Below are 14,536 nucleotides of genomic sequence, written 5' to 3'. Positions count from 1 at the left end.
TAGATTTTTAACGATCGTCGCGAAAATCAGACGCAGAAAAGCAACAGAACTGGTAAACAGTTTTTCAATATCATCAAGATCTGTTATAAAAGGTTACTGCTCTAAAAAAAAAAGATATGGAATGGATTTTTCTACGGAAAGAGAAACAAGTCTGCTAAAATAAAATGTACAAAAATGTTTTGCTCTAGAGTATTCATTGACTGGGTTTTTGTTCTAAAGGTAGCTGCTCAGCTCGGGCATACTTTCTGAAAATACATTCAAAACTTGTTTCAAACCAGAGGAATATAGTAAACATTAATTTTTTTTTTTGGAAAGATGTTCACTGTCAAATTGTAGAGTTTATAAAAATAAGAATGTCAAGAGCTCGGAAATTGTTTCAAGAAGCTCTGAATTGGTTTTGAGCGAAACAGAATTTAAAAAAAATGTTGCAAATGTCTATAAAGAAGGAAAGATTTAGTTTACTCAGAAGTTGTTTTGAGTGAAGTTCAATAGTTTGCTCAGAATTTGTTTTGAGCGAATCAATCAAGTTATGTTTGCCCAGAACTGGTTTTGGGTGAAATAAGTGTGAAATTGATTATTGTGTTTACTCAGAAAGGGTTTTGAGTGAAAATAGAGGCAAATGGACAAGATCGGATGAAATTAAAAACATGAAGCCCATTGGAAAAATTTACCGAAAATTGATTGAGGCCGAAATAAAAAAAACGATACTGAGAATAAACAAATAATCAGCTTGAAGTAATAAAAAAAAACGAGTGACAGAATTCACAGAACAACAGTTGGAGTAAAAAAAAAATATAAAACAACAATTTCAGCATGTTTCCATACCAGAAGTTCATAATTCTTGGGTATTTTGGATGAAAATACAATCGCTACTGGCGCTGTAGGTGGAACCACAAGATAGAACAATAATCTGAAGAGCTGCAATTAAGTAATTGGTGTTGGCTCCTGGCTTTCAGACGGAACTGATCTGTATCAAATCACAATTTTGTACAAATTCAACCAACATGCAGAAGAACTGCACCAAAAACTAATTGAGAAGCGGCGCCAATCGTCGAATAGTGCAGTATGCGTTGTGAGCTCTTTTCTTACAATCGAGTATCAGGCGGCTAAACTGAAACAGCAAGCGAGTGCAGTTTAGAACAATCGAAATGATGTTGGTACAACAATGTTCAATAGACATGAATACAAAATTCAGTAAAAAAAACCGTAGAGAAATTGGCTATGAATGAATTTACCAGACATTGTGAAAATGTAAGATGCCCAATTGTGGGGGCAGTGTTTTTTCGATATCATGACTGCGATCGTTTTGCTAGCATTAAAGAATTGGTGATGAGATCGATGAAATGGTTTTGTTATTTGTGAAGTCAGAAGTGTTTCTGTTAAATCTGATAGTTTACGAAATCGAAGGAGTTCCTCGTCATTCTGAAAGTTTTGGCTTATGGAAGAGAGCTGTTGAAACAAATTACCGTACTTGCCGTTACTTTAAAAGTAATTGATGAGAACAACTGAATCCAAACAGAAATCCTGATTGCTTGATAGATCAAGACCTGCAGCCTGTATTGGTTATAGTGAGCCTAGAATGGCTGAATTTTCAAGAGCTGGAAGACCTAGCAGTGACATATGATCATATGGTGGATGTTTAGTCATTGCCACCGATCCAAAAGTGGTTTTAAATAAGACCACGAACAGGCGAAGAATAGGAAGACCTTGCAGCGTCAAGGGTGAAGTTAATGGATCGAATCAATGAGGACAGGCAGGCAAAATATTTTTATTGAATATCTGATTGGTGATTCTGTACCAGAGCTACTGTTCCTGTTTATATTGCGGAAAGTTAAAAGGAGAGAAGGAAAGCTGCCTTAATCTTCTCCATGGCTTTCATCTTGCACCCATAATCTATGACACCGAAAATTTACGACTTTGAGAAAACAAAATAAATATGATATAATGATTGAGTCACCCGTTTCCAGTTTTCGAGAGCATCTTGCAAGGTTTGAACGGAGCCAGAATTTTCGCTATATGTACTTCATGTCGAAAGATATTATCTCAAATATAATAGGCCGAAGAAAGGCTGTATATTGCTACGGTTGCCACAAGCCTGGGGTGTGTTTCGGTACATTAGTATTTTGTAATAAATGGTGCCTCGGAGTTCTGTCAAACTATATTGAAGTCTGTTCCAGCAGATAGCAGCATTATATGGTATTCATAAACAACTTGGTTGTCTAAGGAACTACTGAATGAGAAATCAGTAACGCAGTTTGAGCAATTTTATTTGCATTGACCAACAGGGCTATTGTTGTGAACGTGAATAAAGGTCGGTTCAAGCAACTCAAAATTAACTTATATGTAGGACATGGGCTTCATGGTAAAAAAAAGTTGTACCAGCTGATTCTAAAGGGAAATCTGCTAGCAAGGCAGGCTTTTAGAGTTAAAGGAAGACCGAAGTAGTTCTCTGTCTCAGTGACGGACGTCATAGCAATGAAACCCGAATCATGCAAAGTTTGACCACTCAGTCCACCAACTTCAAGATCGACATCTCATTACGATTGAATAGTGATCAAAGTTTAAAGGTTGATTGGTTCTGTAAAATAATTGTGCTGGCCAGTTATTGTACAGTCTTGGTAACTGATACTTCGGGTAAGAGTGTAGGAACCTTATGGATTCAGTATAAAAAGAACGACCCACGTATCATAGTCAAGGCATTTGAAAATTTGAAAGCAACGCTAGAGTAGTGGCATTTTCTGATAGTACAGGAAGCGCTGAGTATCTTTTCAGCGGTAAACAAAGTAAAAATTTATCTGTAAAAAGTAACATTCGCATTAGAAACACACATTTGCCACTCGAATTTGGTCCACAAACTTACGACCTATGAAAAGGATTAAATAACCTGTTCCTTAAGGAAACAAGTGGAAGGGTAAAACGACGATCGATGATGGCTTCACAATCACAAGAGTTACGTGATGATCCTGATAAATATTGTGAAACTTTAGCTAACCTGAACGAAAGATTTCAATTGACTTGTTTCAAACGATGGTACGGAAATATTATCAATAACTATCCTAGAGGCAACTTTAATTGACAAATGAGATTTGCTGCAACAGCTGCAACATTTTAGAATTCAGAAGGATTTATAAAGAATGAATGAAAGGCTAAAAGTTTTAAACCATATTTTGCATTTTGTGCTAAGCTGTCACACATCACCGGTTTGATTAAGTGGGTTTCTAGGCTAATCATTTCTGTTGGAGAATCTTAGTATTGGAAAACGATGATCAGCCTCGTCAGTCTGCTATGAGACGTCGGCTGAGAGATCACTATTGGTGATCTGTTATGCCTCTAAAAGCTAAACAATTATGTAAGAAGTACGGAGGCTGTCATTAAGTTGAGGTTCATGGAAAGTTGATCACTACCTTTGCAGCTAAGGATAGTTGTAGCTGATTAGTTTAGTCAACAGATGCAACCCGAGATTGTGAGTATCATTATCGTAGAAAAAAAAAGAACTGTCGAAGGACCAAAGAAATTTGGCATTCAAGAAAATTTCGCCACAATCAGTCTAAAAAAAAAAAGTGTTTCTTTGGAGATGGATTTCATACAAAGGAATTCATTTGAGACGACAATCCAATGGAGAGATGGAAAGGTGCGATACGCCTCATTGAAGGTGCTAAACTTCAAATGCAATAACCGGAAAATGGAAATTGTGTAGAGATGCATGTTAACGCTTAACTAGAGAAGCACAGAGCGAACTGTTCCAAAACTGGAAAAAAACAGAGTTTCAAATTGAAGGGCGCGGGTTATCTTGAAATCTAAGTAGACATTTTCTTTCGATCGCGACGCGATTCTTAAGAGAAAAGGAAAGGAAGAAGACCGAAAACGTAGTGTTAAGGATAATTATATCAAAGCTGGTGGTGCAATACCTGTGCGTATCCTGGCTCCAGGAAATACATTCAGAACGAATTTCTTGCTAGAGAAATTTATAGTCAAAGAGCAGAACGGTTCAACGTGCTGAGCCAAATCAGCACGTGATTCAAAAGTTGAATCACGCACTCAGGGTCTGAACGGTAGATATGATTGATTTCAGATGAGTAACAAAGGCAACAGTGAATACCGAAACCTTCACAGAAAAATAAACTTTCTTATCGAAATGAGCTACGTGATTACTTACTCAAAAAGGTCAAATTAACAGTTATGAAAAATAATTCTTCAAATTTATTTAAATTATAAATTAAAAATACGAGTTTATATTGGTGCTTAGTTTTTAAGTGAATTGCTTTTGCTAGACCATAAATAATGCTTTATTTATTTCAAGGAAAGGGAGATGTGGAGATGCAATGAATCCGCAGCATACTGTAAGTACTATATTATATACTAATATACACATCAACGTACCTACGCACCGAGCGACTACGACGAGCTCGCTAGCATCGTGGGTGAACTGTCTCGAGCATTCTAGAGTAGACTCTCGACCGTGGCACATCGCTACCACAGGCCCCATTCTGGTAAAATGGGCTCCAAACTGCTGATGCATATTCGAGAGTTGAGCAAACGTTGCTGCAATACAAGCTTTTTAGGCAGTACACATCTTTGAACTCCTTGGTTACGCGAAATAAGAAGCCAAGACTTCTAGATGCTTTATCAACGATGTAATTCGTATGAGTCTTAAACTCCAGCCGATGGTCTAGGATCACGCCCAGATCGTTGATGTGGTTCACTCGGGCGATTGTTTCGTTACCAAGAGTGTACTCCGCGTGTATAGGGTTCCGCTTGCGAGAAAATGAAATGACAGCACATTTACTCCGGTTCAGAGGCAGGCAGTTGGTGTCACACCAGTGAGCGAAGGTATTGAACTGCCTTTGCAAGAAATCGATGTCCTCTTGGCTGTTGATGGTGTGAAAAAGTTTAAGGTCATCAGCATACGCAAGTTTAGGTCCATCAAAGACAGTGAGTACATCGTTAAAATAGATGACAAAAATTATCGGTCCCAAGTGGCTTCCCTGAGGCACACCTGAACAAGCGGAGAATTGTCTTGAGAAGAAATTTCCTGTTTGAACTGATAATTTTCGTCCCGTTAAGTAGCTTCGAAACCAGTCCAGTAAAGATCCACAGAATCCTAAGCGTTCGAGTTTAACGATTGCAATATCATGATTCACTTTATCGAAAGCAGCAGACAAATCAGTATAGATGGCGTCAGTTTGTGACTTCATGGCAAAGCTATCTTGCACGAACGATGTGAAAGTCAGCAAATTTGTAGTCGTGGATCGTTTTGGTAAAAATCCGTGTTGATCGTTGGAAAAGTATTGCTTCGTGGACGAAAAAATTGGATCCAGAACAACCAATTCAAACAGTTTTGCTATCGAACAGAGAGCTGAAATTCCGCGGTAGTTGTTTATATCTTTCTTGTCTCCTTTTTTGTGAACAGGGAACATGTAAGCTTCTTTCCAAAGCGAGGAAAAGATTGCGAAGTCCAGCGAAGCTCGAAAAATATGCCTAATGGGAGTCAGTAGGTGTGGCATGAAACGTTTCAAGAAGATAGCTGGTATCCCGTCCGGACCCGTAGAAGATGAATTTTTAAGCTTAGCTGTCGCCTTCAAAATGGCTGCGTCATCGAATGTGATACCGTTTAACACGTTCGTCGCCACGCTCATTTTGGTAGTTTTACTAGTCGGGCCCAAAGAAATTTTCAGAGAGAGAGAAAGCAATAGGGAGAACTCCAATATTTAAAACGTGTGGCGAAGCTGAGCGGTAAACTCAAGTAAGAGAGCGTCACACGCTTTTAGATGTGACGGGGCCTCCCAGGAAATACACCCGTCACCCGAATATGGGTTCCGTGGCGACGAACGTGTTAAGGAAGAATCTAGAGGTGAAATATTTCTTACAGCCATATCCAGTTGCTCTGAGGAAATGGACCCCGTTGTGAAAACGCTTGAAAACTTCTCAGCAAAAAGATTACATATTTCAGGGTCAGTGTTTGCTGAGTTGCCGTTCAAGAACATTTGAGACGGAAGTCCGGATTCTTCGCTGATTTTAAACGTACTCTGTTAAGTTTGCGGTATTCTTCTCTTGTGCAGAGGGACTTGTGCTTGCTGTAGTATCGAAGATCACGGTTTTTAGCCGTCTTCAATTGTTGCAGCTGGTTAGTGACCCAGGGAGCTCGAGGCTTGGAAGGTAAGCTACGTTTCGGAACATGAGGATCGATTATTTAGTTGAGTATGTTTGAAAAAGTCGCAGCGGCAACGTTGGGATAAGAGAGATCGAGCTCGTTCTCCCATTCGATGAAACCTAGGACTCGAGAGATAGCTTCGTAATCGGCGTTTTTGGAGTCCTGGTAGAATGATGCAGTTTCCTCTAAGGGGGCGTTAATGTTAGTGACATCGAGTGAGACCACTAACGCTGGATGATGAGAAACAACTTTGACGAGAGGAGCGGGAGCTAAATCAATTGTCGGATTCCTGAAGCCTTCGTTTATGAAGCAGAGGTCTAGCATACGGCCGTTTTCGTTTTCGAAGCTGTTGATCTGGCGAAGAGTCGCGGTGCTCAAAGAGTCCAGGAAGATGTTGGTAGGAGCCGAGAAATAGGAGCGCATAGGAACACTCTCAATGTTTGTTGTCGAAAGTTCTATGGTCATGATAATTTCATCATAATTTCGTTAACAACTAGCGACCGCATAGTAACTTAGACATTGTGGCACCAATTGATATCAATAAAATACTACGCACATGGTACTTTTGAGAAAAAAAACATATTTGATTCAAAAACATCAGTGCGTATGATAATTTTACTACGATAAACATTCTTGTTGTTTATACTTATTAATGATCATTAATCATCAAACCCGTGAGTAAACAAACAAATTTTGAGCTGCTTCCAGGTTTCATAACTTTGAAAATCTTTCCAGAGCATCGGGAGAACACATTAACATTGACCGACGTGTGTCGGAAGTGTGAATTTTAATGTTTTAAATAATGTTATAATGCATGCATGCAAATAAACAAACAAACATGCAAAGTAATTTTACTATTTAAATCAAGCTCCTCGTGCGTACTAATCTTTATCAAAACACATACTAGTTTCATCATAAAACATATCAATTTTACTAGGCACGGAGTAAAACAATGCCTCATTTCATTGACAAATTTATTAAAACGCAGTTGAATTTACTATGCGCAGCCAAATTGAGCACATGGTAAAATAGCTTATGCGAAAGGTATTTTAAACAACAAAACATATTGGACTCAAAAATATGATTGCCCGTTGTTCATTTAAACCACGGATTCATGGTCATCAAAAAAGTCAAGTCTCATACCAGCGTTTTAAATTTTAAATAAGTGAAAAACTAAGTGTAGATCGCTGAAATGACAAAAAAAAATTGCTCCAATAAGCTGAAAGTGTTGCCCAGTTATGAGTCATACAAACCTAACTTCAAACATCAAATTTTTGCTTGTTACAGAGCTTGTAAGCTTTTTTTTTGTTTGTTTCGATTATAGTCGTTTTACCATCTTTATGGCATTCGCGACTTTATCAACGTTGCAGTTGGCGGATCGTTATTGAAAAACTTATCCGGTACAACTGTGTTCGATGTTTACTCTCGGGCTCGAACTCACGGACATCGGCTCAGGAGACAACAGACTTGCCAACTGAGCTATATCACAACCCCAAAGCTTGTAAGCTGTATAGGGGGAAAGATCATATAACGCCCCATGTGGCTAATACGCATCACTCGTGTTTTGAAAAATCTGTAACATTTTAAGCCTGCAAAATATAACCAACTCGTTTTAAATGCTGTGATAGGCCATGGTAAGTATGAATTTTTCCTTAAAATACCTCTGTGTCGAGAATATTTCACAATTTAGGTTTTTCTTCATTTAGATGTAAATTTTAAAACACTTTCAATAAGGTGTCACAAAGCAGAAAAAAATGAATAAGACAATATTTTCTGACACATTGATAGAGGAGAATCTAAACTATGATTTTACGCTAAAAATTCATACTGAACTCGCTAAGATATGCTTTTTATGGGTATGTTTTATCACGGCCCATGTGTTCGTTATAACGCGCCAATCGTTACAATACTTACTAACTTAATGATCCCGCGCCGATCCTCCGGTGCATAAGGCCGTGGTAAAAGACCTCCACTGTTGACGATCTGGAGCCAGCGTCTTCACTTGGTCCCAGTCAAGATTCTCGTCGACAGTTCGGATTTCAGCGGCTAGGCTTCGCCGCTACGAGTTTCTAGGTCTGCCTCTTCTTCGATGACCTTCTGGATTCCAATCTAGCGCCTCTCTGCAAATCTCGTTTTCATCTCTTCGCAGCGTGTGTTCAATCCATCTCCACTTACGTTCCCGAATCTCGATTTCTAGCGCCCTTTGATGACACCGGCGATGTAATTCCTCATTCGAGATCCAGTTGCCAGGCCACCAAGCGCGGATGATATTCCGCAGGCAGCGGTTTACAAATACTTGCAGTCTTCGCGTCGTCACCGCATATGTGCACCAAGTTTCGCACCCGTACAGCAATACAGATTTGACGTTTGAGTTGAAGATTCGGATTTTCGTTCGTAGAGAGATCTGGCGTGACCGCCAGATGTTTCGGAGACTCGCAAACGCAAATCGGGCCTTTCTGATCCGGGTTTCGATGTCTTCTCTGGTACCACCATCAGGCGTTATCTGGCTACCAAGATACTGGAAGCACTCCACTTTCTCAACTTGCTGCCCAGCTACCATGAAACTGGAGGGATTTCCTGTGTTGATCTCCATCGACTTGATCTTTCCGACATTGACTTTGAGACCTGCTGCTTTGGAACTTTCGGTGAGGTCGTCGAGTTTGCACTGCATATCTGGTTGTGTTTGGGCGAGCAAAACAATATCGTCAGCCAGGTCAAGGTCGTTCAGTTGCTCCATTGTTGAAGGATTCCACGGCAATCCTCGGTTCGGTGCACAGTGAATCAATCCAATCAGAATCTCATCCATTACGATTAGAAAAAGTAGCGATAGTAGTGATAGAATACATCCTTGTCTCACTCCAGCAGTTACCGGGATTGGTTCGGACAAGACACCGTCGTGCAAGACCTTGCATGAAAATGCCTCATATTGTGCTTCGATGAGATGGACTAGTTTCTCTGGGACCCCTCGTCACCTTAGAGCCGCCCAGATGTTTTCATGGTTAAGTCGGTCGAATGCTTTTTCGAAATCAACGAACACCAGCAGAAGAGAGTCCTGGAATTCGTTGATTTGTTCCAGTATGATTCGTAGCGTTGTGATGTGGTCCACACATGATCGTCCGGATCGGAATCCAGCTTGTTGCCGTCGGAGTGTAGCGTCGATTTTCTCCTGGATCCTGTTCAGGATCACTTTGCAGAGTACTTTGAGGGTTGTACAGATCAACGTTATGCCTCGCCAGTTACCGCACTCTGTCAGGTCTCCTCAGGATACCCTGCATCCAGTCAGCCGGGAATGATGCAGTATCCCAGATGTCAGCGAAAAGACGGTGCAACATTTGTGCTGACATGGCAGGGTCGGCTTTTAGCATTTCAGCAGGGATGCAATCGATCCCAGGTGCTTTGTTGGAATTCATGTTTTTGATTGCCGCTTCTATTTCAGCCAGCGAGGGCGCTTCCGAGTTGACGCCATTTATGCGACTTACTGTTGGCGCTTCAAGCTGCGGGTTTTGTTGGCCATCGCTATTCGTGACTCGGAAGAGTTGTTCGAAGTGCTCAGTCCGTCGTTTGAGCTGATCTGTTTGATCGGTCAATAACTGACCTGCTCGGTCTTTCAGCGGCATTCTTGCATTAGTCCTTGCACTACTGAGGCGGCGAGAAATGTCATAAAGTAATCGGATATCTCCATTGGCGGCGGCTCTTTCTCCCCTTCGGCTAGGGAGTTTGTCCAGGCTCTCTTATCTCGTCTACAAGCTCGTTTAACTGCCTTTTCCAGCTCCGCATATTGTAAGCGGGCGGCTGCTTTGGCTGACCCGGTACGTGCCTGCTCAATTCCGACTTTCGCCTTTCTCCGATCATCGACCATCCTCCAAGTTTCATCCGACATCCATTCACTCCTTCTTCCTCAAACTTTACCGAGAGTACCATGGCTCGTCGTGATAAAGGCATTCTTGATTCCACACCACTGTTCTTCGACTGTTCCGTCTGTCGGCAGCTCTGAGGCTCGGGATTCTAGCTGTTCAACGTATGCCCTTTTCACCTCTGGATTCTCCAACCGGAGGACGTCGAATCGACACTCGACTTTCTCCTCGCGCCGTTGGACACGCGCAACTCTCAGTCGTATCTCGCAAGGACGAGGTGATGGTCAGATGCAATGTCTGCGCTTCGTTTGTTGCGGACATCAAGAAGGCTCCTTCTCCATTTTCGACTGATGCAGATGTGGTCAATTTGATTTTCTGTTCGGCCATCTCGGGATATCCAAGTGACCTTATGTGCTGGTCTAAGGGGGAAGAGCGATCCACCGATCACCATGTTGTTGTTGCTACAAAACTCTACAAGCAGCTCTCCGTTTTCGCTCATCTGTCCTAGGTCATGGCGCCCCATGATGCGCTCAAGGTTCTGATTGTTGGAACCTATCTTTGCGTTGAAGTCGCCCAAGTGAATTTGAATGTCACCCTTCGGAATTTTCTCAACCACGCTGTTCATTTGACTGTAAAACTGCTCTTTCTTCTGCAAATCGGCAACGTCAGTTGGCGCATAACACTGGACCATTGTAAGGTTTCTAACCCGTGTTCTGAATCTGGCTACGATTATTCTTTCGTTTATCGGTTCCCATCTAATGAGGGCCACGTAGGCCTGCGGGCTTAACAGGAAACCAACTCCTCGTTCCCGAGTAGCATGTTCTCCTCGTATGCCAGAGTAAAGAAGGACTTGCCCGGGCTATGTCTTGTGTTCTCCAGTGTTAGGCCAACGGACCTCGCTCAGTCCCAGAATTTCAAGCTTGAGGCTGCTAGCCTCTCTAGCAAGTTGTTCCAGTTTGCCTTGTTGGGCAAGGGTCAAAACATTCCAAGTTCCAATTCGTGTCCGTGTTTTCATGCTAAAAGTCGTCGCCAAAGTTCCAGGTCGGTCGTTTCTTTCGGATTCCGTAACAATTTCAAATCGGGAGCAGTAGGTTGTTAGTAGAGATGTACCGAATATTCGGTCGGCCGAATATTCGGCGCCGAATATCGCCGAAAAACCGTTAAGCCGAATATTCGGCTCACCGAATAGTTGAGCTAAGTATTCGGCCGAATAGGCCGAATATCTACTACAGACTTGTAAATTTTTCAAATAGTTTTTGATAATTTAAAAAATATCCAAAAGTAATGTTGTAAAAGCTACACAATCATTAAAAACTTATGATTTCAGCAAAACATCTAAGGTGTATCCACTGTAGATCCTACTGGAGAATGCTGAACGGTATCGCTTTAAACTTTGATTATAGCTCATTCCAGATTTTCTCGAAATATTCAGTCATGCCCATAAATCCAGTAAAGAATCCAGATAAGTCAAATCTAGCCGGGATGTCCAGATATTGTTTAATACTTCGGGTGTTTTGCTCAGGTTTATTCTGATTATTTGCTAAATCAAATAAAAATGTCAAATTCCTCTTGAAAAATTTTTAGATTTTGTGTTCAATTTCCAAAAATTTCAAAATATACATAAAATTTTCCCTTTTCTTTTTTTTTCAAAAATCGTTTTGAATGCCTGATCGTCTGGATACGTGTGGTTGAAAGTATGGTTTGCTTAAGGTAAAAGACCATCTATTTTTTCAACAACTATTTTAAAGTTATTTTGCTCAAATTCGACCTTCATCTAGTTCAATATTAAAGAAGCAATTTCAAATAGCTTGACACCTGTTTCGACATGTTTTATTCCAGATTTCACAGGAACGCAATCTCTTTGGTGATAAACGCCCTAGATGCGACTAGTCATCTGATGTCTTTTCAGTTCTTGGTTACGTTTTAAAAATTAGAAAGACCCCTACTTAATAAAAAATATCTTGAAATACATCATCGATAATATCATCTGATTTAAAATATTCGACTAAAAACATATGGGGAATCAATATGGAAGAAATAGAAAGCATTGAAATAATCGCTTAAGGTTTTTTCATTGAAAACTCAATACAATATTCGACCGAATATTCGGCCGAATATTCGTTTGGCCGAATAGTTGAAAAGCTCAATATTCGGTATTCGGCCGTTCGCCGAATACCACTATTCGGTACATCTCTAGTTGTTAGCCTAAAGTCCCTATCCCGCGATGGGGCTGCCATCTTGGACTTAGCTGGCGGGAGCCGCATTTCATAAATTCAGCCGCTTGCTGCAAGACAGACGCTGTTTGAGCCGCCCCTGACCTGGAGAACAGACGCTCGGTTGTTGTTGCACGCCGCCCCTGACCTGGGAGACAGACGCGTGCGGTCACCTTCTCAGTCTGCATGCGACCAAAGCATCCACCGGGGATGGGTACCCGATCTCCGCTTAGGTTACTCGCATCCCAGCCGGCACCGCGGGGAGGTAGAGATAGGAGTTGTAAATAAGAGGTGATATGACCACTATGGGGTCTCGTGTTGCACATTATCCACCGTTCACCAGCCAAATTGTTACAATAATATGCTGAAAATAGCATGAATTTTTAAAAACGGCCAATTTTAATTGAAAGTGAACAAAAAGTCTAAAACCATATTTTAAGCGTAAATTCAGCCCAAAAAATCTACTGTTCATTTTTTTTTTTAAATTTTGATTAGTCCATTTTGATTTTATTTCCAGTCAAAGTGTCTGTTAGTATTGGTGTGTTTTCGGTCTTCGGCTGCTTTCGGGTGTGCTCGGCTGCTAGGCGCGTATTGAATACACAGCGGCGCGTATTTGCAATGCAACACAGTTTTGTTTTGTGGCTTTGAATATGGTATTTTAAAATCTAGTTTTTGAAGCAACTAAAGAAATTTGAGTAATAAAAAATTATAGACATTAGTAGAAAACACTTTTCTTCATCGATTACACTCGTTTTACACAAATTGTATGTGGAATACATAGCAAATCAGCGATGTGCTTAGGTGGCGCATAAAAGAACCTTTTCTCCTAGCCGGTATCGAGGCTATGTGACAGATGATTTCTGATGAACGACAAAACTTATGAAACCCCCTATTTAAAAAAAAAATCCAGCATTTGAATCCTATACCATGTCTGTTCCTGGCAAAGGTCCCTACCATATTAAAGTATGTAACAGCTGGTTGTTTTGCATAAAATATAATGATTTGCCTAGATTCCGCTCCTGTGGGAAGAAAAAACAAAAACTTTGTTTTTCGCTGTTTTTGAAAGCCTAAAAAGAGTAAATCTGTATGTACTCTTCGCAACCTACGATCTATACTAACCGATTATGCTTTTAAGTCAATCTCATGATGGTTTTACGTCGATATTGTCAGATTTTGTCAGCACAAATTCCATTAAAAATGCTTTAAACGGGCTCAAAAATAATCAAGTTTTGTTAATTTCGAAACAGCTGTATCCACTCAGTTTCTTTTAAAAAAGAAGTATCGAACCGAAAAGTAGCAGAAATTGAAGGAGGAGGATGCAGCCACCGAAAATACTGATTAGACAAAGTTTAAGTTTGAAAATCTGATCAAAATCATTACTGAAAATAGTGTGTGCTGCCCGATAGGAAGTACCAAGAATATAGTAAAAAAAATCTTACAAATAATGAAAAAAAAAATCAATTTTTTCAAGAATAATCATAAGATTAACTTCATTTCCTCCATAGAAAGTATTTCGATCAAACAAATTGTTTTTCAGATACACGCTTTCGCAACTGTCCCAACTTTAAAAGAACTAAGCTTTATACATGTGCTACCTGGTTCCGGCCGAGGGCGAAAGGACTAGGAAAACCTGGTTCTTACCTGAAGTAAGCTCGGGCGTCTCGGGAAAACTGGGCCGATCGGTGTTGCAGCCGTGCACGCGTCGTGTGCTCTCGTTATGATCGTTTAAACTGGACTGGGGAGACGATGGAGCAGGGTTGTCAGATGGTTTTTTAAAAAATCTGTATCAGCCTCATGAAAAAATCTGTATTTATCTGTATTTGATTGAACTTTATCGACCAAAAACTTATATCATTGTTTTTTATGTAAGCTTATCGCCTAATATGCTATTTGGAAATCAGTTTTGTTGGTTTTAACGTATTCACTATTCACAAATTGACAATTTATTTCATTAATTGAACTTTATCTAGAGCAGGGGCGAGAAACCTTTTGAACCAGTTTTATTTCAAAATATTCTCGGCGGGCCGCACTAATATGAAATAAAACCCATTAATCATTTATCGAACTCTATAGATAATAAAAAAAACATTAGCTAAATAATAAAAAGTTAAATCGTAATAATTTCAAATTTATTGCGATTTTTTGATTTCAAATCATTTATTTTAAATCTTTGAAAATGTAGTTTTTCAATTAACTTTAACTTCTTCGCAAACATTCGTTCTTCCAAACATAGACATCATTTGCATCACATTTTTCCTTAAAAACGTACGATGCACAAACACGTTTAACGCCTTTCCATATAATAATCATTTTTATCT

This window comes from Uranotaenia lowii, chromosome 2 (assembly GCF_029784155.1).
Source record: "Uranotaenia lowii strain MFRU-FL chromosome 2, ASM2978415v1, whole genome shotgun sequence".
NCBI lineage: Eukaryota > Metazoa > Arthropoda > Insecta > Diptera > Culicidae > Uranotaenia > Uranotaenia lowii.
This window is presented reverse-complemented; position numbering follows the sequence as displayed.